Genomic DNA, 25355 nt, shown 5'->3' with positions numbered 1-25355 from the left:
ATTTCCTTTGTTTTTTACTAAACAATCATTGGTTAGATTACAGTGAAAGAATTTCGAGGGGGTTCCCATGGAAACAATTTGAAGCTGCCACCACCTCTGCCCACCACCACCCCTCCCCACCCCCACCCCTCCATCGCCCTTTTTGTTGACAGGTCACTTTAAAAACTTGCAGGAAAATATTGTCCTCCGAACCTTCAGGGTCCAGGCCGTGATCGAAGTCTGCATCCGCAGGTGGGCCTCACTGCTGCCAGTAATCGTGGAAGTCCTGCGTAGTCTGACCAAATGCTGGGCCCCTTGAAGCAACTGCCAATTTACATGTACATGGCGTGTCTGGGTCCCGACTTACTGTCCCACTGTTTCAGTGGACTCACACCAAAGTTACAAAGAGGGAAGATATGGATAAATCTTTTTTATGCAGCGAGCTGCTCTGATCTGGAATGCACTGTCTGAAAGGGTGCTGGAAGCAGATTCAATAATAACTTTCAAAAGGGAATTGAAAAAGAAATATTTGCAGGGCTGTGGGGTAAAGTAGCAGGGGGGTAGATTAATTGGATAGCTCTTATAGAACCTGTTTGTCTCTCTGATACTAACTGATATGCTGAGTATTTCTAGCATATGCATATGCTATTTTAATTTCAGCACACTTCCATAGATATGCTGCTCGCATTAAATAATTATCACAAGTACATGAAGTTGTTGAGAACTGATTAACTTGGTCTTGATCTTTCTTTTCATTCTGCTGTTGGTTTGAACGAATTAAGTTGTGCAATCACATTGCTGGTTAGTTCCTATCATATTGTCACGATCTAGCAATTTGTTGATAAAGTTTGTAAGAAGTCTGTTTTCATAACGTCCTCTTAATATTAATCTTTGTTGGGCAAAGTCTGTGCCACAACCACAACTGAACATGGGGATTGAGGCCCAGAACCTCCACCCAGTAGAGTAGGCACCAAAATTAAGAGCGGTATCTACACCAATCTTCCTGACTGCTACCCACACAGAAATATCCTGCCAATCTGATTAGCATGTGCCGGAACAACTAAGCAGCATAAGCAAGCAGAGGTCAGCGTAAACAATTGGGGCCCATGGAAAGCATGGAACTTACATCATATTCCTTCTATAAGTCTCTCCTTTGGCATGAAAATTAAAATTATCTTTTATGCACACTAGGCACATCATGTGTAAGAAAATGCAATCGTGGAACCCTCTCAATTTTTAATGTAACTCATTCTGATGCCATCAAAATGAATTCAAAGATACAGGATATCCAGTGCTGCCGTCAGTGAGGAGAAATATAAAAAATGTGCTTCAATATTTCCCAATAAACCACCAGAACATTGTAACATAGGAACAGGAGTAGGCCATTCAGCCCCTCGAGCCTGTTCTACCATTCAATCAGATCAGGGCTGACCTATACTGCAGGATGAGGAAAGCCTGATACTAAATCGGCTCCAGCATGTCTGAAGAGAAAGACATCTTAAAAGGACACATTGTAAAAGGCCATGCGTCAGAGGATAGATCGCCGTAGTAACAAGAATGAGTCCAGACCGGCCGGGGATCATTCTGCGTACATTATGTTGTGGACACTGAGAGAAAACAAGTGCCATGTCAATCAATTGTTGGTTTTATCTGCAGGAACCTACTGTTGACAAGCCACCGCCCCAGGAGGTGTGGTTCAATGTTAAAAGGGGCTTTTAAAACTTAGACTTTTCAGAGTGGTAAGAGATGCAGCTGCACCCCAACTGCTCCAACCTTGCCTTTCGCTTCCTGGCGGCTACATGACTGCTCTCGACCTCACAGCATCATGCCTCAATCAGGCTTCAGATTGCCCGTGAAGCGCGGTTACATGAGAAAGCCACGCCACCCTACAACGGTGTCCATCCAAATATATGGAATCTTCCCGACAAGCTGGAACCAATCATGAGTATATAACTTTCGTTAAGGGATTACTCTAATTTAATTTCTAAAAGGTTATGCACTTTGGAGACTCAGAAAGTGTTGTATTATTACGGCAATTCTAATTCGTGCATTTGATACGATGCTAATGTAAATTTTTTAATGCGTCAATAATAAATTTTTTCTTTCTAAAGCCATGGTTGGTCCGTAAAGTTACTTTAAGAAAGAGAGCCCATTAAGTTAAAAACAGCATTAAATCATTTGGAGTTAAAAAGGCAATTCCCCAAATTAAAGTGTAAAATCACTTTTTTACCTTTTTGCTGCTCCAATACCTCAACTTCAGTTACCCAGGACTTTCTGTACACTATTTATCGCCTTGTCAACTTGCAGTGCTACTTTTAAAAGAAAAAGAAAGACCTACATTTATGTAGCGCCTTTCACCACCACCAAACATCTCAAATCGCTTTACAGCCAATGAAGTACTTGCTATGCTGATAACAAAGGATGTTACTGAGTACTGTGAACAATGAGCAAGTGTGATCTTAGCTCCTTTAATAAGACTCCAGAGTGCAGGTACCTCATGGGAGGCCTGCTTATATATTGTGCTCCCAAGGGATGCTGGGATCCCTTGGGACTCCGACAGGTGGGCCCTCTGGTGGTAGTGTAATACAGGTTACAAGGGGCTAAATACATAACATCACTCCCCCATGAAGTCAACAGTACATTTATTTACAAGGTGAGACGATCTGGGGCTTTACGCTTCCTTGTCCATCGTCTCGGTACAAATGCGGGTGTGGGTGGGTTGGTCAGTTCATCACTGGGCTGTTGGGCATCCAGCTTTGCCGGGCTGCTGGGGGTGGTGAATTCGGCATCGTGGTCAACCATGATGTCAGTTGCCACTTGTGTGTGTGTTGGAGGATCAAAGTTGGTGGTGTCTTCTTCAGGTTGTTCATAGCTGTTGGTGAACCGCAATTTGATTTGGTCCAAATGTTTTCTGTGTGTTTGTCCATTGGCCTGAAACACCCTACTCCCCTCTTTGGCTGTAACCATGCCAGCTAGCAATTTGGGACCATGTCCATAATTGAGCACAAGCACAGGATCATTGATCTCAATATCACATGACAAATTTGCGCGGTCATGGTACACACTTTGTTGATGTCGCTTGCCCTCCACGTGATCATGGAGATCAGGGTGGACAAGAGAGAGCCTTGTTTTTAGCGCCCTTTTCATCAGCAGCTCAGCTGGGGGAACCCCGGTGAGTGAGTGGAGTCTGGTGCGGTAGCTGAGCAGTACTCGGGACAGCCGGGTCTGCAGGGAGCCTTCTGACACATGATTGAAGCTTTGCTTGATGATCTGAACTGCCAGTTCTGCCTGGCCGTTGGATGCGGGCTTGAACGGGGCAGATGTGATGTGTTTGATCCCATTGCGGGTCATGAATTCCTTGAATTCAGCACTGGTGAATAGTGGCAGTGGACATACTTACAGATATTATCGCACTTCCAATCCAGTTTGAGTAAGCGTCCACAACAACCAAAAACATTTTGCCTAGAAATGGGCCCGCATAGTCCACGTGGCTCCTCGACCATGGTTTGGAGGGCCATGACCACAAACGTAGTGGTGCCTCTCTGGGTGCATTGCTCAGCTGAGAGCAAGTGTTGCACTGGCGCACGCATGACTCTAAATCTGAGTCGATGCCGGGCCACCACACATGGGATCTGGCTATGGCTTTCATCATTACATTGCCTGGGTTCAAATGTGAAATTCACATTTGAGCGTATCTCTGCCTTTCTTGGGCAAGACCACACGATTTCCCCACAACACAGTCCGCCTGCAGGGACATTTCGTCTTTGTGCCTGTGGAACGGCTTAATCGCCTCCTGCATCTCCGCTGGGACACTGGACCAGCTCCCACGGAGGACACAGTTTTTTTTACCAAGGACAGTAAAAGATCCTGGCTGGTCCAGGTCCTGATCTGGCGGGCCGTAACAGAGGACTTTTCGTTCTTGAATGCCTCCATGACCATGAGCAAGTCCACTGGCTATGCGATTTCCACCCCGGTGGTAGGCAATGGCAGCCAACTGAGAGCATCTGTGCAGTTCTCTGTGTCCGGTCGATGGCGGATTATATAGTTGTAAGCCGACAGCGTGAGCGCCCATCTTTGGATGCGGGTGGAGGCATTGGTGTTGATCCCTTTGCTCTCAGAGAACAGCAATATTAACGGCTTGTGGTCAGAGTGCAAAGGTAAGAGTTTGGTAAGTGGGAGAACTTTAAGGGTTAATCCCTTTTAAACCATTTCAAGGTTGGTGTAAATTACTAGTGACAATTTCTAGTCGCTTCCAAAGGTAAAATAAGATTACAAGTTTAAGTAAAACTGAAATATTAAACAGATAAGATTCTTGTAGGCTTAAGCAGAGCCAAACAAGCAAGCTAGCTTGGTTAATTGGCTAGCTAGTAAAAACTGGTTCCCTAACAGGCCAGTGGTGCGTCAGCCAGGAACAGTATAAAAAGAGAGGGCTTGGTGCAGACTTGCTTGGAGTGCGCGGCAGGTCAGAGTTTGGTAAGGATTTGGTAGGTGAGAGAGTTCGGGCAAATGGGAGTGGGAGGTGTTGCTTTTTCTTGTTTTCTCCACCAGTGCTGAGTCCCTGACCTGAGAGGAAAAAAAAACGAAGTGTGACGTCACAGCTAAGAGGGTAAGTGATTGGCTGGTTGATTGATGAGTAGTTTTTCTTTTTTCCTTATCTTGTCATTAAGAAACCTTTGGCATTGTTGCCAAATTAGGTTATTTTAAGGGTTAAGTCATGGCAGGAGAGCCCAGACCCGTGTCATGCTCCTCCTGTGCCACGTGGGAAATCAGGGACGCTTCCAGTGTCCCTGACAACTATGTGTGCAGGAAGTGTATCCAGCTGCAGCTCCTGACAGAAAGCATTGCGGCACTGGAGCTGCGGATGGATTCACTCTGGAGCATGCGCAATGCTGAGGATGTTGTGGATAGCACGTTCAGTGAGTTGGTCATACTGCAGGTAAAGGTTACAAGCGCAGATAGGGGATGGGTGACCACCAGGCAGAGCAGGAGTAGGAAGGCAGTGCAGGAGTCCCCTGCGGTCACCTCCCTCCAAAACAGATATACCGCTTTGGATATTGTTGGGGGAGATGGCTCACCAGGGGAAGGCAGCAGCAGCCAAGTTCATGGCACCATGGATGGCTCTGCTGCACAGGAGGGCAGGAAAAAGAGTGGGAGAGCTAAAATGGTGGGGGATTCTATTGTAAGGGGGATAGATAGGCGTTTCTGCGGTCGCAACCAAGACTCCAGGATGGTATGTTGCCTGCCTGGTGCAAGGGTCAAGGATGTCTCGGAGCGGCTGCAGGGCATTCTGGAGCGGGAGGGTGAAAAACCAGTTGTCGTGGTGCATATAGGTACCAACGATATAGGTAAAAATCGGGATGAGGTCCTACGAGACAAATTTAGGGAGCTAGGAGTTAAATTAAAAAGTAGGACATCAAAGGTAGGAATCTCAGGATTGCTAACAGTGCCATGTGCTAATCAGAGTCGGAATTGCAGGATAGCTAAGATGAATACGTGGCTTGAGGAGCGGTGCAAGAGGGAGGGATTTAAATTCCTGGGACATTGGGACCGGTTCTGGGGGAGGTGGGACCAGTACAAACCGGACGGTCTGCACCCGGGCAGGACCAGAACCAATGTCCTAGGGGGAGCATTTGCTCGTGCTGTTGGGAAGGGGTTAAACTAATATGGCAGGGGGATGGGAACCTATGCAGGGAGACAGAAGGAAATAAAATGGGGGCAGAAGCAAACAATTCTGGAGAATAGTAAAAGTGGAGGGCAGAGAAACCCAAGGCAAAAATCAAAAAGGGTCACATTAGAGCAAAATTCTAAAGGGACAAAGAGTGCTAAAAAGACAAGCCTGAAGGCTCTGTGCCTCAATGCGAGGAGTATTCGGAATAAGGTGGACGAATTAACTGCGCAGGCAGCTATTAACGATTATGATATAATTGGGATTACAGAGACATGGCTCGAGGGTGACCAAGGCTGGGAACTCAACATCCAGGGGTATTCAACATTCAGGAAGGATAGACAGAAAGGAAAAGGAGGTGGGGTAGCATTGCTGGTTAAAGAGGAAATTAACGCAATAGTAAGAAAGGACGTTAGCTTGGATGATGTGGAATCTGTATGGGTAGAGCTGCGGAATACCAAAGGGCAGAAAATGCTAGTGGATGTTGTGTACAGATTACCAAACAGTAATAGTGAGTTTGGGGATGGCATCAAACAGGAAATTAGGGATGCGTGCAATAAAAGGTACAGCAGTTACCATGGGAGACTTTAATCTACGTATAGATTGGGCTAACCAAGCTGATAGCAATGCGGTGGAGGAGGATTTCCTGGAGTGTTTTAGGGATGGCTTTCTAGACCAATATGTCGAGGAAGCAATGAGAGAGCTGGCCATCCTAGACTTGGTGTTGTGTAATGAGAGAGGACTAATTAGCAATCTTGTTGTGCGAGGCCCCCTTATAAAAAGTGACCATAATATGGTAGAATTCTTTATAAAGATGGAGAGTGATGGTGTTAATTCAGAAACAAGAATCCTGAACTTAAGAAAATGTAACTTCGATGGTATGAGGTGTGAATTGGCTAGGATAGACTGGAAAATGAGATTTAAAGGGTTGACAGTGGATAGGCAATGGCAGGCATTTATAGATTACATGGATGAACTTCAACAATTGTACATCCCTGTCTGGAGTAAAAATAAAACGGGGAAGGTAGCTCAACCGTGGCTAACAAAGGATATTAGGGATAGTGTTAAATCTAAGGAAGAGGCATATAAATTGGCCAGAAAAAGCAGCAAACCTGAGGACTGGGAGAAATTTAGAATCCAGCAGAGGAGGACAAAGGGTTTAATTAAGAGGGGGAAAATACAGTATGAGAGGAAGCTTGCAGGGAACATAAAAACTGACTGCAAAAGCTTCTATAGATATGTGAAGAGAAAAGGATTAGTGAAGACCAACGTAGGTCTTTTGCAGTCAGAATCAGGTGAATTTATAATGGGGAACAAAGAAATGACAGACCAATTGAACAAATACTTTGGATCTGTCTTCACTAAGGAAGACACAAATAACCTTCCGGAAATAATAGGGGTTCGAGGGTCTAGCGAAAAGGAGGAACTGAAGGAAATCCTTCTCAGTCAGGAAATTGTGTTAGGGAAATTGATGGGATTGAAGGCCGATAAATCCCCAGGGCCTGATAGGCAGCATCCCAGAGTAATTAAGGAAGTGGCCCTTGAAATAGTGGATGCACTGGTGACCATTTTCCAACATTCTATTGAATCTGGATCAGTTCCTATGGACTGGAGGGTAGCTAATGTAACACCTCTTTTTTAAAAAGGAGGGAGTAAGAAAACACGGAATTATAGACCGGTTAGCCTGACATCGGTGGTGGGGAAAATGTTGCAATCAATCATTAAAGATGAAATAGCAGCGCATTTGGAAAGCAGTGACAGGATCGGTCCAAGTCAGCATGGATTTATGAAAGGGAAATCATGCTTCACAAATCTCCTAGAATTGTTTGAGGATGTAACTAGTAGAGTGGACTAGGGAGAACCAATGGATGTGGTGTATTTGGACTTTCAAAAGGCTTTTGACAAGGTCCCACACAAGAGATTAGTGTGCAAAATTAAAGCAGATGGTATTGGGGGTAATGTACTGACATGGATAGCGAACTGGTTGGCAGACAGGAAGCAGAGGGTCGAAATAAACGGGTCCTTTTCAGAATGGCAGGCAGTGACGAGTGGGGTGCTGCAGGGTTCAGTGCTGGGACCCCCAGCTATTTACAATATACATCAATGATTTCGATGAAGAAATTGAGTGTAATATCTCCCCAGTTTGCAGATGGCACTAAGCTGGGTGGCTGTGTGAACTGTGAGGAGGATGCTAAGAGACTGCAGGGTGATTTGGACAGATTAGGTGAGTGGGCAAATGCATGGCAGATGCAGTATAATGTGGATAAATGTGAGGTTATCCACTTTGGTGGCAAAAACCGGAAGACAGAATATTATCTGAATGGTGACAGATTAGGAAAAGGGGAGGTGCAACGAGTCCTGGGTGTCATGGTACATCAGTCATTGAAATTTGGCATGCAGGTACAGCAGGCAGTGAAGAAGGCAAATGGCATGTTGGCCTTCATAGCTAGAGGATTTGAGTATAGGAGCAGGGAGGTCTTACTACATTTGTACAGAGCCTTGGTGAGGCCACACCTGGAATATTATGTTCAGTTTTGGTCTCCTAATCCGAGGAAGGACGTTCTTGCCATTGAGGGAGTGCAGCGAAGATTCACCAGATTGATTCCTGGGATGGCAGGACTGACATATGAGGAGAGACTGGATCAACTGGGCTTGTATCCACTGGAGTTTAGAAGAATGAGAGGGGATCTCATAGAAACATATAAAATTCTGACGGGATTGGACAGTTAGAGGCAGAAAGAATGTTCCCATTGCTGGGGAGTTCCAGAACCAGGGGTCACAGTCTAAGAATAAGAGGTAAGCCATTTAAGACTGAGATGAGGAGAAACTTCTTCACTCAGAGAGTGTATAACCTGTAAAATTCTCTACCACAGAAAGTTGTTGAGGCCAGTTCGTTAGATATATTCAAAAGGGAGTTAGAATGGCCTTTACGGCCAAAGGGATCAAGGAGTATGGAGAGAAAGCAGGAAAGAGGTACTGAGGTTGAATGATCAGCCATGATCTTATTGAATGGCGGTGCAGGCTCGAAGGGCCGAATGGCCTGCTCCTACACCTAATTTCTATGTTTCTATGTTTCTAAACTTGAGGCCAAATAAGTACTGGTGCATTTTTTTTACCCCGTAAAAGCACGCCAGAGCTTCTTTTTCAATCATGCTGTCGGCCCTTTCAGCCTTGGACAAAATCCTGGATGCATAAGCGACCGGTTGTAAGATCCTCGATTCGTTAACCTGTTGTAACACACACCTGACCCCATATGACGACACATCACAAACTAGCATTAATCTTTTCCAAGGGTTATACAGGACAAGCAGTTTGTTTGAATACAACAGATTTCTGGCTTTCTTAAAGGCAGCCTCTTGTGAATTCCCCCATACCCAGTCATCTCCCTTGCGCGGTAGCGCATGTAGGGGTTCTAGCAGGTTGCTTAATCCAGGTAGGAAATTACCAAAATAGTTAAGGAGTCCCAAAAACGACCGCAGCTCCGTCACTTTCTGTGGTCTTGGCGCATTCTTGATGGCCTCCGTCTTGGTGTCGGTGGGTCTGATGCCGTCTGCCGCGATTTTCTTCCCAAGAACTCGCCCTCCTGTGCCAGGAAAACACACTTTGAGCATTTCAACCTGAACCCCACGCGATCCAACCGACTAAGAACCTCTTCCAGATTCTTCAAGTGCTCAATGGTGTCCCGACCTGTAACCAGTATGTCATCCTGGAAAACCACAGTGCAAGGAACCGACTTTAGCAGGCTCTCCATGTTTTGTTGGAAGATTGCCGCGGCCGACCAAATCCCGAACGGGCACCGGTTATAGATGAACAGACATTTGTGCGTATTGATACAGGTGAGGCCTTTCGAAGACTCCTCCAGTTCCTGTAGGCCGAGGTCAGATCCAACTTGGTGAACGTCTTCCCTCCAGCCAGGATCACGAATAGGTCGTCTGCCTTGGGTAGCGGGTACTGGTCTTGTTGCGAAAAACGGTTAATCGTTACTTTATAGTCCCCACAAATTCTAACCGTGTCATCCTCTTTAAGTACCGGGACAATCGGACGAGCCCACTCGTTGAATTCCACCGGCGCGATGATGCCTTATCGCCGCAGCCTGTCCAGCTCAATTTCCACTTTCTCACGCATCATGTACTGTACCGCCCAAGCCTTGTGGTGGATGGGTGCGTACCGGGAACCAAATGGATCTGCACTTTCGCCCCCGAGAAGCTTCCAATGCCTGGCTCGAACAACAATGGGAACTTGCTCAGAACCTGGGCACATGAGGCATCGTCGACGGACGAAAGTGCTCGGATGTCGTCCCAGTTCCAGCGGATTTCTCCCAGCCAGCTTCTGCCAAACAACATGGGGCCATCCCCTGGCACAATCCACAGTGGGAGTTCGTGTACTGCTCCGTCATAGGAGATTTTGACTCATGCATTGCCAATTACAGGGATTAGTTCCTTGGTGTAAGTCGTTAGTTTGGTGTGAATGGGGCTGAGCTTGGGCCTGTGTGCCTTTTTGCTCTACAGCCTGTTGAAGGCCTTTTTACTCATTATGGACTGATTTGCACCCGTGTCCAGTTCCATAGATACTGGAATACTGTTCAGTTCAACTTTCAAAATTATTGGTGAACATTTCGTAGTGAATGTGTATACTCCATACACTTCTGCCTCCTCGGTACGAGTCTCCAATTCAGCCTGGTGCACAGTGGATCGATCTTCCTCTGCAACATGGTGGTTTGCAGCTCGTCTGCACATTTGCTGGAGGTGTCCCATTGTTCTGCAACTGTTGCATGCATCGTGCTTGAAGCGGCACTGATGGGACCGATCACCTCCACATGCCAAGGTGTTGACTGCCTCGCATTAACGATTGATGGCGGACTCTGGGTCATCTGAGGTCGGGCAGCAGCAGCCGGCGTGTATGTTCCTCGTCGCCATCCTTGTCACCAATTGCTATGCTCATAACAAAGGATGAAACTGAGTACTGTGTACAATGAGCAAGTGTGACCTTAGCTCCTTTTAATAAGACTCCAGAGTGCAGGAACCTCGTGGGTGGCCTGCTTATATACTGTGCTCCCAAGGGATGCTGGGACTCCCTTGGGACTCCAACAAGTAGGCCCTCTGGTGGTGGTGTAATACAGATTGCAAGGGGTTAAATACATAACAGTCATTTTGGAGTGTAGTCACTGTTGTAATGCGGGAATACAATGATTAACGTATCTATTTCCAGATCCCTTTGTTTCACTACTCTGTTTAGTTTGCGACCTTCCAAGGAATAAGTGACCTCCTTATTCCTCCTACCAAAATGAACGACACGTACTTTGCGATATTAAAATTAATTTGCCATTTATCTGGCCACTCTACAAGCCTGTTTATGTCTTCCTGTATTTTGGTTCAGTCTTGCACATTATTAGCTACACCCCTCAATTTGGTATCATCTGCAAATTTCAACATCAAAGCTTTAATGCTAAGTCGTTGAGTATCATAGCATCAAAGAATGGTTACAGCACAGAAGGAGGCCATTCGGCCTGTCGAGACTGTGTCAGGCTCGAGGTACAGAAAAATTCACCGTCCAGTAAAAATAGTTTTAAACTTCTTGGCCTAGGAGTTGGTTCGCGCCCGAATTTCAGCATGAGTCAAGAAGTGACAATGACTGGCGTGCTGAAACTGATGCATATGAGGGCCACTCAAAACAGCTCCTCTTGTGTCATCCGAACTCACCTAGTGTGCTGGGGCCGCCAATCACTTCCCAGGAGTTGTGGTTCATTGTCAAAAAGAGCTTTTAAAAGTTAGACTTTTCAGCGTGGTAAGAGATACACTTGAAGCGGATGAAGGGCTGGATTTTTGGCTTTGATGATTTCGGGGCGGTAATGGCGGCGGGGTGGTAGAGTTTGCGCCCGAGAACAGTTTCTGCCTCAGTCATCAAAATTAGGCAGCTGGGCCCTGAGCCTGGGGTGCAGCGCTAAGGGAGGCATTGCACACCTCTCTTAGGGCATCACCATGGGAAAATCCCAAGCTAAAGAGCCGGGAAGGGAGCGCTCTGAGAGAAAGGAAACTGGAAAAAAAAAACACAAACCACTCCCAAAAAGTAGCCCATGCCACCACAACATAAATTGCAAAAAAATTAAATGAAAAGCCACTCACACTTACCTTAGGAGTCCATTACTTACCTCTCTGCATAGTCGGACCGCCCGGTTTCACAAGCATTCGCTGCGGGGCGTACGGGTCGGGCGGGAGTCAAAAAGTGCACCAGTGTCACAACCAGGGCCATTGCACGCCAGCGCAGCACTTCCCGGCTGTGCTGCTCCACACTGCGCAAAACCAGCCCCGAAAACTCCCGCGGGGGGATTTGGAGGCTGACCGTACGCCCAGGAGACCTGATTGCCGCCGCTCCCGGGCAAAAAACGGAGCGCAAAGGACTGGAAAATCTGCCTCCGAAATGTCCAAGGGGCACCAGGCAGCAAACCAAACAAGGCCAATTTGTCAGGAACCCAACAGCAGCCAAATAGTGCCAAGGCGAGGGGCCAGGACTGGACAGGAGCTGCAGATTTCTGCAGGCCAACAGCTGCGTTTGTGCTCTCAATGCCCAGCGCAAGCGGGCCACGTTAATTACCCAGACTGCCTCATTCAGGAAGAGAGGCCTGATCAGGCTTGGCACACTTTGGGTGCATTGCAGCAGTCCAGGGGCCCAGCAGAAGCATCCCAGGAAAATCGGCCCTTTTACCAGTCAATCGACTTCTGGTCAACTGGTCAATGTAGATCTACAATGTTATTTGCTGATTAACATAGCAGGGCAATAAATGGTTGTTTTAAATAAATTCGTATTTATTGGTCCTCAATTACTTGAAATTTTAATTTCATTGACTCCAACATAGCCACGGCAGTTAATGGATAAGCACCAGATGGTTGCTTCTGCCACGTTCGGTTGTGGCATGAATGCTCACAGAAAGTACCATTGGTTGCACATCACGATAAAGTAGCAGTGAATTTTGTTCTGAATTGCTTTTTCACCTCCCAGTAACTGCAGCTTTTGCTTTCAGTGTTTCTCTGACAAATGTTTCCGCATTATGTTTCTTCCCTGTCAGACAGGTTGCTGAAAAATGCCCTTTACTGTTTATCCATGTTTTCTTTTGTGCCTGCACCCTAGTGGATTTTTGCATTAACTCTGAATCCTTGGATGCTCTTTGATGCGAGAAATGCGAGACGATCCATGGGTGGCCAAGTGTCAAGCTATGATATGACCTCAACACACGGGGCGCTTACATTCACCATTCATATGATGGACTACCAACACAGTACAATACAATGCACTCACTCACAAACATAAGCAGAAATTGGTGGAAATACTCAGTGGGTCAGGCAGCGTCCAGAGGCCACAGATCAGATGCTGCCTGACCTACTTAGTAGTTCCAGCATTTTCTGTTTATATTTCAGATTTCCAGCATCCGCAGCACTTTGTTGTTTGTATTCTTGCACTCACAATCTTGGCTTCTGATCGCTAATTATGGAACAGCACTGCCCAAATGAATAATGTAAGATAGAGGAGGCTCCCACCTCTTGGTTATTAGCATCAACAACAAATTGCATTTATGTCCTCATTCAGAACATCTCAAAGCATTTTATAATGAAATGGTGGTGAGGGTGGAAACCAAAGCACATTGACGAGATAAGCATTGAAGAGACTTTTGAAGGAAGAAACAGAGGTAGCAAGGCAAAGTGGTTTGGGAATAAATTCCAGAAAGCATGAACTGAAAGATTCGTCTCCAGTGGTGGAGCAAAGTTAAAGAAAAAGGCCTTAGAATCATCGACATATACGCACAGAAGGAGGCCATTCTTACATTCATGACCTCAGGGCATCCCAAAGCACTTTACAACCAATGAAGTGTAGTGATTGTTTTAGTGTAGGAAACACAGCAGTCAAGTTGCGCACAGCAAGCTCCCACAAACAACAATGTGGTAATGACCAGATAATCTGTTCGAGATGACGATGATAAAGTTGGAGGTGAAGAGGGTATGAGGAAGGAACATCCAGCTGAAGAAGACTGCTGAAGTAAAGTGGAGCACGGCCATGGAGAAATTAAAAATGAGGCCGAGGATCTTGGAAGTGAAGTGTTGAAAAACAGGAGGCGGAGCGACTTTAACCGTACCAGCTCTGCAGGGGCCGGGGGGGGGGGGCAGGCAGATAAAAATCGTCCCAGGTTACTTACCTGCCCTGAAATTGCAAAAAATCGACTGATTACAATTCTAACCTGCTCAACTGAGTCGGCAGCAAGGACACCCGCCCAAAGCCGACAGGGTCCTTATTTACAGATGCATGCCGGGTCCCAATGTCAACATCAGAACCTGACTACAATTTGTATTCGACGCCCTGAGCGGGAAGCTTCGGTGAATTTCCTGCAAGGCCAACCAGGCGAGGAAGTGAATCGGGGCCACAAGAAGCCCAAAAAGGTAACTTTTCAATTTGTTTTTACTTTCCTTGTGGGGGCTACTTATTACTCCTAGATTTGCTTTACATCTCTATTAAGTAGAACAGAACCAATAGTGTAACTAGAGGATGTGGGCCCCAATGCAAACATAGATTTGTAAAATCACAGAACGACAGGGAAAAGTGCAGCCGGCCAGGGAAGACCCCACGCAGCTGCCCCTCGAGTGAGGGGGTCCGGGGGGCTGAAGAGGGAGCTCAGAGTCTGGGGGAGCCGGGACCGGTGTGAGGGAGGGTTTACGGGGTGGGGAGGTTACCGGGGGTCCGGGAGCGGAGCTGAGCCGGGTGTAGATGGCGGGGACGATGGTGCTCCAGGCTCGGGCTCTGTACGAGAATGTGGGCGAGATCTCGGTGCGGGAGGACGAGGTGCTAACCGTGTACAGCGAGCACGACATCGAGGGCTGGCTGGAGGGGGCCAACAGCCAGGGCCACAGGGGCCTCTTCCCGGCCTGGTACGTGCAGATCCTGCGGGCCGGGAGTGGGGGCGACGTTGCGCCCGGTGTTGGTGCTGGTGCTGCCGAGCCCCCTGCCTCCCGCTATGCCAACGCGCCGACCCAAGGCGATGACAGTCCGCGCCGCCTCAGCCCCCCAGCGGCTTCCCCCTGCCGGCCTACCCCGCCGCCAGCACCTTCTGCCCCCCACCTCTCACCCAAACGGGCGGCGGTCTCAGGGGGCTGGTCCTGGCGGGGCTGCAGCACACCAGGCATCGGGCAGCGGCGACGAGGACGACTGGGATGATAACTCGACGGTGGCGGACGAGCCGCTGTCCCGGGGGCGGCGGAGCGCATGAGGCGGGTTCTCGGATTTCGATTGGATGGGCCGTTATCAAGTGAGCATGGGGGCCGGCGGCCGGAATGTCGGGGGGTAGATGCGGTGTCCTCCTCCTCGGCCACCGCCTCCTCCTCCAAGGGCACAGCTACGGTCAGCAGGAACCTCAACCGCTTCTCCACCTTCGTCAAGTCGGGCGGCGAGGCGCTCATCCTCGAGGCGGCCGGCTTTGTCAGGGACAGCGACACGATCTGTGTGGCGGCCGGCCCGCATGGTCCCGAGTGGCACTTACCCGTTCGCCTGCTCCATCGACGAGCCCACCAAGCAGACCCAGTTCAAGGGCACCAAGAGCTACATCTTCGTACCACCTGGTGCCCAGCCACACCCAGTGCCTGGTCAACCCGCGCTGCAAGCACTTCGACTGGCTGTACGGCCGGCTGGTGGAGAAGTTCCCCGTCATCCCGGTGCCCCACATCCCCGAGAAGCAAGCCACCGGCCACTTCGAGGAGGACTTCATCTCCAAGCGGAAAAAAGGGCTGACCCTGTGGATGAACCAAATGTCAAGCCACCCGGTGCTGGCCTGCTGCGACGCCTTCCAGCACTTCCTGCAACAACGAGAAAGCTTGGAAGCAGGGCAAGAGGAAAGCCGAGGACGACATGGTGGGGGGCAACTTCTTCCTGACGCTCAGCACCCCGCAGAGCCCCCTCGACCTGCAGGAGGTGGAGAGCAGGGTCGATGGGTTCAAAACTTTCACCAAGAGGATGGACGAGAGCGTTTTCCAGCTGAGCCACACCGCCAACGAGTTCACGAGGAAGCAGTGGTGGGCCCCGCTTCAGGCGAGGGTCCCAATGCCACTGCATTGGCTGCAATGGCGTAGTTACACCACTGAACATAACCTTAGAAAAAGCTACTAAGCAATAATAAAAAAATATTTAGGCGAGATGTTGGACTTGCGCCCAAAACAGACGGCAAGTCTGTGAATTGTAAATGTGTTGGAACCTTGTGGGGTGCTCGTGTCCAATGTCGAGATATGGGGCCGAGAATTCCGGCCTCGCTGGGTGCGTATGAAGTGCGCACGGACTCGGCGAGGCCTCGCAAAAGTCGTTTTTCTGGGCGCGACGTGCATGCGGCGAGAACCTGCTTTTCCGATCTATCAAGGTTTCTCCGTACAGATCCTCCGCATCCCCGGGAGAAGGACACCTGCGCGGGAGAGATTGGGCTATTTGCCCAACTCATGCCCAGCGAATGACCTTCAAACTCTTATGCCTGGTAAAAGCAGCTGCATAGCTAACTTTTACCAGCGTAACACTTTTAAAACACATCAAAATTAAATTTAGACACTCATTTTTGTCATGTATTCAACCGGCATTGTAACCCATGTACAAACTGACCTAAGTTGTACACCGTGAGAACACTGACCACTAGGTGGGAGTCACTCCTAACCTGGACCTTCAGGTATAAAAGGGGAAGCTCCACCCACCTTCATCACTTGAGTGCTAAGGAATAAAGGACAGGTCACAGACTGACCTTCTCTCAAGCATGGGCCTCGTGTGCATTTATACTGTGTAGTAAGGACGTATCAATGGCGACAAGAAACTGGGATTTAAACCACGCGAGCATGGCCACTAGCAGAACAGACGAGAGGTACTGTGTTAAGGAATGGTTGAGACAGAGATTCAACATTGTTAAAGCAGCACACAGTTCTCCAGGCAGACAAGGGCAGTCAGGCATGCCCCAACATGTAGTTGAACCCAGAGGGGGAGTTCGACAGAGACAATGGCAAGCTGAACAGTGATTCAGGCCATTGCAAGGGACAATGCGGCCAGTAATGGGGCCATCAACACCTGTTAATGGTGCACTCAAGGACAATAACAGGGGCAGTCAGGGACGATCGACTGGCAAGGGATCTTTTGTTTCAAAACGCAATTCATGCTGGAGGCGTGGAGGCATACATTCAGCCGGAGTTTGCAGAGATGAGCAAAATACCTGCAGAAATTGCAGAAATGGACAGTGGGGGAAATCGCTAGAAGCTGAAGTTCAGCGAGTTCATGTGGAGCATGTATACAGTTCATACACTAGGACGCCACCGATAATGATGAAAGTGCTCCTCAATGGCATCCCAGTATCAATGGAGTTAGACACGGGTGCCAGCCAGTCCCTGATGGGTATCAAACAGTTCGAAAAGTTGTGGGCATCCAAGGCCAGCAGGCCAAAATTATCGCCGATTGACGCACAGCTACAGACATACACAAAGCAGATCATTCCGGTGCTAGGCAGCGCCACGGTAGTCGTGACCCACAAAGATTCGGAGAACAGGTTGCACTCTGGATTGTCCCAGGGGATGGTCCCGCACTACTGGGGAGGAGTTGGCTTGCTGTAATGAACTGGAAATGGGGCGATGTCAATGCAATTTCCTCTGTGGAGTGAGTATCATGCTCACAGGTCCTGGACAAATTTGACTCATTATTTCAACCCAGCATTGACACTTTCATGGGGGCCAAGGTAGTGATTCACATAAACCCGGACGCCAGACCAGTACACCACAAGACAAGAGCAGTGCCGTACGTGATGCGGGAAAAGATTGAAGGTGAATTGGACCGCCTGTTGAGGGAAGGCATCATCTCGCCAGTCGAATTCAGTGACTGGGCGAGCCCGATTGTGCCGGTGCTCAAGGCGGATGGGTCGGTCAGGATATGTGGCGATTACAAGGCCACCATCAATCGGGTGTCACTCCAAGACCAGTACCCGCTACTGAGAGCGGAGGACCTCTTTGCGACGCTATCCGGTGGCAAACTTTTTTCAAAATTGGACCTGACCTCAGCTTACATGACCCAGGAGCTGGCGAGTGAGTCGAAGAAGCTGACCACCATCACGACACACAAGGGGCTGTTTGAGTACAACAGATGTCCGTTCAGGAGTCGCTCGGCCGCCGCGATCTTCCAACGAAATATGGAAAGCCTCCTCAAGTCGATTTCAGGGACGGTGGTTTTTCAGGACGACATCCTCATTACGGGTTACGATACTGAAGAACACTTCCACAACCTGGAGGAGGTGCTACGCAGACTGGACCGGGTAGGTCTGCGACTGAAAAAGGCGAAGTGCGTCTTCCTAGCTCCAGAGGTAGAATTCCTGGGGATGAGGGTAGCAGCAGACGGGATCAGCCCTACTGCATCCAAGACGGAAGCGATCCAGAGAGCATCCAGACCCCATAACACGATGGAGCTGCGTTCGTTCCTGGGGCTCCTGAACTATTTTGGTAACTTTCTTCCCAAATTGAGCACGCTGCTAGAGCCGCTACACATGCTCCTACGCAAAGGTCACGAATGGGTCTGGGGGGACAGCCAGGAAAGGGCTTTTAATAGAGCACGCAATTTGTTCTGTTCCAACAATCTGTTAACGCTATATGACCCATGTAAGAAACTTGTGTTAACGTGCGATGCGTCGTCCTATGGTGTCGGGTGTGTGTTGCAGCATGTCAATGTCAAGAGTCAGTTACAGCCGGTAGCTTATGCCTCCAGGAGTCTGTCCCAGGCAGAAAGGGGCTACGGGATGGTAGAAAAGGAGGCGCTCGCATGTGTACATGCGGTAAAGAAAATGCACCAGTACCTGTTTGGCAGGAAATTTGAGCTGGAGACAGATCACAGACCCCTAACGTCCCTTTTGGCCGACAACAAGGCCATAAATGCAAACGTATTGGCCCGCATACAGAGGTGGGCACTCACATTAGCTGCCTATGACTACACAATTCGGCACAGACCGGGCACCGAAAACTGCGCCGATGCACTCAGCAGGCTCCCACTAGCCACCACTGAGGGGGCTACCGAGCATGGTGCTGAGATGGTCATGGCTGTTGAAGCTTTCGGAAGCGAAGGCTCACCCGTGACAGCCCGTCAGATTAAAGTCTAGACAAATGGAGACCCGCTATTGTCTCTAGTCAAGAAATGTGTCCTGAATGGGGAGTGGGCAGCCACGTACAGGGCATGCCCTGAGAAATTTAAACCATTTCACAGGCGCAAGGATGAACTATCGATTCAGGCCGATTGCCTACTGTGGGGAAACCATGTAGTCATGTCCCAGATGGGCAGAGAGGTGTTCATCAGAGAACTCCACAATGGGCACCCGGGCATTGTCACAATGAAGGCAATTGCCAGGTCACACGTTTGGTGGCCAGGGATCGACGCAGATCTGGAACTTTGTGTTCACAGGTGCAACACGTGTGCCCAGCTGGGCCATGCGCCCAGGAAGCCACCCTTAGCCCCTGGCCATAGCCCGCCAAGCCTTGGTCAAGCATCCATGTGGACTACGCAGGTCCTTTCATGGGGAAAATGTTTTTGGTTGTAGTAGACGCCTACTCCAAATGGATCGAGTGTGACATTTTAAATTCAAGCACATCCTCTGCCACGGTAGAAAGTCTACGGGCAATGTTTGCCGCCCACGGTCTACCGGACATCTTGGTCAGCGACAATGGCCCGTGCTTCACAAGCACTGAATTCCAGGACTTCATGGCAGGCAATGGAATTAACCATGTTAGAACGGCACCGTTCAAGCCAGCCTCAAACGGCCAGGCAGAACGAGCAGTGCAGATAATCAAACAGGGGATGCTCAGATTCCAAGCGGGTTCCCTACAAACCCGCTTATCACGCCTCCTGTTGGCCTATAGATCCCGACCACACTCGCTCACAGGGGTTCCACCCGCAGAGCTACTAATGAAAAGGACGCTCAAAACCCGATTATCCCTTATACACCCCACCATGAAAGAAATTGTCGAGAGCAGGCGCCAGTCACAATATCACTACCATGACAGAAATGTGAGGGCGCGATGTATTGATGTAAATGATCCTGTTTTTGTCCTCAACTACGCTGCAGGGCCCAAATGGCTCGCAGGCACTGTGGTTGCCAAAGAGGGAAATAGGATTCTGGTAGTTAAACTTACCAAAGGACAAATCTGCCGCAAACATGTGGATCAAACAAAAAGGAGGTTCAGCAACCCCATAGAAGAAGCAGAGGAAGAACACGATATAGAGTTCACTCCACCACAGGTGACCGAACACCGGAACCAAAGGGAGGAGAGCCCAGTCACTGTGGGCAGTCCGGACAGGCCTGAGGCACTGCAAACAGCAGACACTCAGGCCAGCGCCCAACAACCGGAGCCCCAACTCAGGCGCTCTACAAGGGAGCGTAAACCACCAGAGAGACTCAACCTTTGATCCCAATAAGACTTTGCGGGGGGAGGTGATGTCATGTATTCAACCAGCATTGTAACCCATGTATAAACTGACCTAAGTTGTACACCGTGAGAACACTGACCACTCGGTGGGAGACACTCCTAACCTGGATCTTCAGGTCTCAAAGGGGAAGCTCCACCCACCTTCATCACTTGAGTGCTAAGGAATAAAGGACAGGTCACAGACTGACCTTCTCTCAAGCATGGGCCTCGTGTGCATTTATACTGTGTAGTAAGGACGTATCAATTTTTATATTAAAAATCCTATCCATTAAGGTAAGTTTATTGTTCACACTATTAAAACACAAAAAAAATTCAAAAAAAAATTATTTTTTTCGAAAACATTTAATTACATTTAATTTCAATTAATTTTAAATATGTGAGGTGTTTTATTTAGTTATTATGCTATGTTTGGGTGTTTTAGGGGGTTATTCTCATTGATAGTAATGGGAACTCGTACAAATAGAGCTCCCATTTTTATCAATGAGAATACTGCATAGTGATTGGTGGTCCAGGCCCATGTGACTCCAGCATATACGTATGTACCTGAAAGACATCTCCCCATGCGCTGCGCATCGAATCTCGGCCTCTGACCGGGATCGTATGTTCCTTCGGGACCACCAGGTACTTTCGCAGATAAACTTTGGGGTCGGAGGCATTCGTACAAAGGAAGCCTCCAACTGCAATTTCCCCCCCAATATCTTACGTCTATAACTCGCCCTGACATGCTTCCTCTTATACCACCTCCTCCATAAAATACTTTTAAAACAACATTATCGTCGTGGGTGAAAACAATGTCATTTTTGTTTCACACTCGGAGTCCGGGGGGCGAGAGTTCATGGGAGCAGCAGGACGTCGGAGAGGCGAGCGGCCTATAAAGGCCCACACACGGAGTCCGGGGAGTGAGAGCTCACGGGAGCAGCAGGACGTCGGAGAGGCTCGAGGCCTATAAAGGCCCACACATGGAATCCGGGGAGTGAGAGCTCACGGGAGCAGCAGGACGTCGGAGAGGCTCGAGGCCTATAAAGGCCCACACACGGAGTCCGGGGAGCGAGAGCTCATGGGAACAGCTGGACGTCGGAGAGGCTAGAGGCCTATAAAGGCCCACACTCGGAGTTCGGGGAACGAGAGTTCATGGAAGCAGCTGGACGTCGGAGGCCCAGCCAGTGCAGCTGCAGCAGGGAGGTAAAAAAGAAGTAGAAAGAAATCGAAAGGTGATGTCACAGCCAAGGAGGTAAGTGATTGGCTGGTGATTGGTAAGTAGTTTTGCTTTTTCTTTTCTATATCAGAAAGTAACCTTTAGCATTGTTGACAATTTAAGTATATCTAAGGGTTAAGTCATGGCAGGACAGCTTGGACACGTGTTATGCTTCTCCTGTACTATGTGGGAAGTCAGGGATGCTTCCGGTGTCCCTGGTGACTACGTGTGCGGGAAGTGCATCCGCCTGCAGCTCCTGACGGACCGCATTGCGGCACTGGAGCTGTGGGTGGATTCACTCTGGAGCATCCACGATGCTAAGAATGACGTGAATAGCACGTTTAGCAAGTTGGTCTTACCGCAGGTAAAGGGTACACAGCCAGATAGGGAATCGGTGACCAACAGGAAGAGCAGTGCAAAGAAGGTAGTGCAGGGGTCCTCTGTGGTCATCCCCCTGCAAAATAGATACACCGCTTTGGGTACTGTTGAAGAGGATGACTCATCAGGGGAGGACAGTAGCAGCCAAGTTCATGGCACCCTCATGGCACCATGGGTGCCTCTGCTGCACAAGAGGGCAGGAAAAAGAGTGCGAGAGATATATTGTTAGGGGATTCAATTGTAAGGGGAATAGATAGGCGTTTCTGCGGCCGCAACCAAGACTCCAGGCTGGTAAGTTGCCTCCTTGGTGCAAGGGTTAAGGATGTCTCGGAGCAGGTGCAGGGCATTCTGAAAAGGGAGGGTGAACAGCCAGTTGTCATGGTGCATATATGTACCAACGATATAAGTAAAAAACGGGACAAATTTAGGGAGCTAGGAGCTAAATTATAAAGTAGGACCTCAAAAGTAGTAATCTCAGGATTGCGACCAATGCCACGTGCCAGTCAGAGTAGGAATCGCAGGATAGCTCAGATGAATACGTGGCTTGAGGAGTGGTGCACAAGAGAGGGATTCAAATTCCTGGGACATTGGAGCTGGTTCTGGCGGAGGTGGGACCAGTACAAACCGGATTGCCTGCACCTGGGCAGGACCGGAACCAATGTCCTCGGGGGAGTGTTTGCTAATGCTGTTGGGGAGGAGTTAAACTAATATGGCAGGGGGATGGGAACCTATGCAGGGAGACAGAGGGAAGTAGAATGGGGGCAGAAGCAAAAGATAGAAAGAAGAAAAGTAAAAGTGGAGGGCAGAGAAACCTAAAGCAAAAAGGGCCACATTACACCAAATTCTAAAGGGACAAAGTGTGTGAAAAAGACAAGCCTGAAGGCTCTGTGCCTCAGTTCGCGGAGTATTCAGAATAAGGTGGACGAATTAACTGCGCAGATAGCAGTTAACGGGTATGATGTAAATGGCATCACAGAGACATGGCTCCAGGGTGACCAAGGCTGGGAACTCAACATCCAGGGGTATTCAACATTTAGGAAGGATAGACAGAAAGGAAAAGGAGGTGGGGTGGCATTGCTGGTTAAAGAGGAATTTAATGCAATAGTAAGAAAGGACATTAGCTTGGATGATGTGGAATTGGTATAGATGGAGCTACGGAATACCAAGGGGCAGAAAACGCTAGTGGGAGTTGTGTACAGACCACCAAACAGTAGTAGTAAGGTTAGGGATGGCATCAAACAAAGAAATTAGGGATGCATGCAATAAAGGTACAGCAGTTATCATGGGGGACTTTAATCTACATATTGATTGGGCTAACCAAACTGGTAGCAATGCGGTGGAGGAGGATTTCCTGGAGTGTATTAGGGATGGTTTTCTCGACCAATATGTCGAGGAACAAACTAGGGAGCCGGCCATCCTAGACTGGGTGATGTGTAATGAGAAAGGACTAATTAGCAATCTTGTTGTGCGATGCCCCTTGGGGAAGAGTGACCATAACATTGTAGAATTCTTTATTAAGATGGAGAGTGACACAGTTAATTCAGAAACAAGGGTCCTGAACATAAGGAAAGATAACTTCAATGGTTTGAGGCGCGATTGGCTAGAATAGACTGGCAAATGATACTTAAAGGGTTGACGGTGAATAGGCAATGGCAAGCATTTAAAGATCACATGGATGAACTTCAGCAATTGTACATCCCTGTCCGGAGTAAAAATAAAACAGGGAAGGTGGCTCAACCATGGCTAACTTAAGGATAATGTTAAACCCAAGGAAGAGGCATATAAATTGGCCAGAAAAAGCAACAAACCAGAGGACTGGGAAAAATTTAGAATTCAGCAGAGGAGGACAAAGGGTTTAATTAAGAGAGGGAAAATAGAGTTCGAGAAGAAGCTTGCCGGGAACATAGAAACTGACTGCAAAAACTTCTATAGATATGTGAAGAGAAAAAGATTAGTGAAGACAAATGTAGGCCCCTTGCAGTCGGATTCAGGTGAATTTATAATGGGGAACAAAGAAATGGCAGACCAATTGAACAAATACTTTGGTTCTGTCTTCAAGAAGGAAGACACAAATAACCTTCCGGAAGTACTGGGGGACCGAGGGTCTAGTGAGAAGGAGGAACTGATGGATATCCTTAATAGGTGGGAAATTGTGTTCGGGAAATTGATGGGATTGAAGGCCGATAAATCCCCGGGGCCTAATAGTCTGCATCCCAGAGTACTTAAGGAAGTGGCCCAAGAAATAGTGGATGCATTGGTGATCATTTTCCAACAGTCTATCGACTCTGGATCAGTTCCTATGGACTGGAGGGTAGCTAATGGAACACCACTTTTTAAAAAGGGAGGGAAAGAGAAAGCGGGTAATTATAGACCGGTTAGCCTGACATCAGTGGTGGGGAAAATGTTGGAATCAAATATTAAGGATGAAATAGCAGCGCATTTGGAAAGCAGTGACAGGATCGGTCCAAGTCAGCATGGATTTATGAAGGTGAAATCATGCTTGACAAATCATCTGGAATTTTTTGAGGATGTAACTAGCAAAGTGGACAAGGGAGAACCAGTGAATATGGTGTATTTGGACTTTCAAAAGGCTTTTGACAAGGTCCCACTCAAGAGATTGGTGTGCAAAATCAAAGCACATGGTATTGGGGGTAATATACTGACGTGGATAGAGAACTGGTTGGCAGACAGGAAGCAGAGAGTCGGGATAAACGGGTCCTTTTCAGAATGGCAGGCAGTGATTAGTGGAGTGTCACAGGGCTCAGTGCTGGGACCCCAGCTCTTTACAATATATATTAATGATTTGGATGAAGGAATTGAGTGTAATATCTCCAAGTTTGCAGATGACACTAAGCTGGGTGGCGGTGTGAGCTGTGAGTGGGGCGCTAGGAGGCTGCAGGGTGACTTGGACAGGTTAGGTGAGTGTGCAAATGCATGGCAGATGCAGTATAATGTGGATAAATGTGAGGTTATCCACTTTGGGGGCAAAAACACGAAGACAGAATATTATCTGAATGGTGACAGATTAGGAAAAGGGGAGGTGCAACGAGACCTGAGTGTCATGGTTCATCAGTCATTGAAAGTTGGCATGCAGGTACAGCAGGCGGTGAAGAAGGCAAATGGTATGTTGGCCTTCATAGCTAGGGGATTTGAGTATAGGAGCAGGGAGGACTTACTGCAGTTGTACAGGGCCTTGGTGAGGCCTCACCTGGGATATTGTATTCAGTTTTGGTCTCCTAATCTGAGGAAGGATGTTCTTGCTATTGAGGGAGTGCAGCGAAGGTTCACCAGACTGATTCCCGGGATGGCAGGACTGACATATGAGGAGAGACTGGATCAACTAGGCCTTTATGCATTGGAGTTTAGAAGAATGAGAGGGGATCTCATGGAAAGATTCTGATGGGATGGGACAGGCTAGATGCGGTAGAATGTTCCTGATGTTGGGGAAGTCCAGAACCAGGTGACACAGTCTTAGGATAAGGGGTCGGCCATTTAGGACTGAGATGAGGAGAAACTTCTTCACTCAGAGAGTTGTTAACCTGTGGAATTCCCTGCTGCAGAGAGTTGTTGATGCCAGTTCATTGGATATATTCAAGAGGGAGTTAGATATAGCCCCTACGGCAAAGGGGATCAAGGGGTATGGAGAGAAAGCAGGAAAGGGGTACTGAGGGAATGATCAGCC

At 48.4% G+C, this 25355-nt stretch overlaps 1 protein-coding gene and 1 pseudogene across 1 annotated transcript in view; one reads left to right on the top strand and one right to left on the bottom strand.

Annotated features, from left to right (window-relative positions):
- Positions 1-25355, bottom strand: part of LOC139272598 (ALK tyrosine kinase receptor-like) — a 1661561-nt gene that overhangs the window by 1441884 nt on the left and 194322 nt on the right. The window lies entirely within an intron of this gene.
- LOC139272855 (sorting nexin-18-like) lies at positions 14408-15787 on the top strand (annotated as a pseudogene).

This window comes from Pristiophorus japonicus, chromosome 9, assembly GCF_044704955.1.
Source record: "Pristiophorus japonicus isolate sPriJap1 chromosome 9, sPriJap1.hap1, whole genome shotgun sequence".
Classification (NCBI taxonomy): domain Eukaryota; kingdom Metazoa; phylum Chordata; class Chondrichthyes; family Pristiophoridae; genus Pristiophorus; species Pristiophorus japonicus.
Note: the sequence above shows the minus strand (reverse complement) of the source record. Positions and strands in the feature narration are given on the sequence as shown.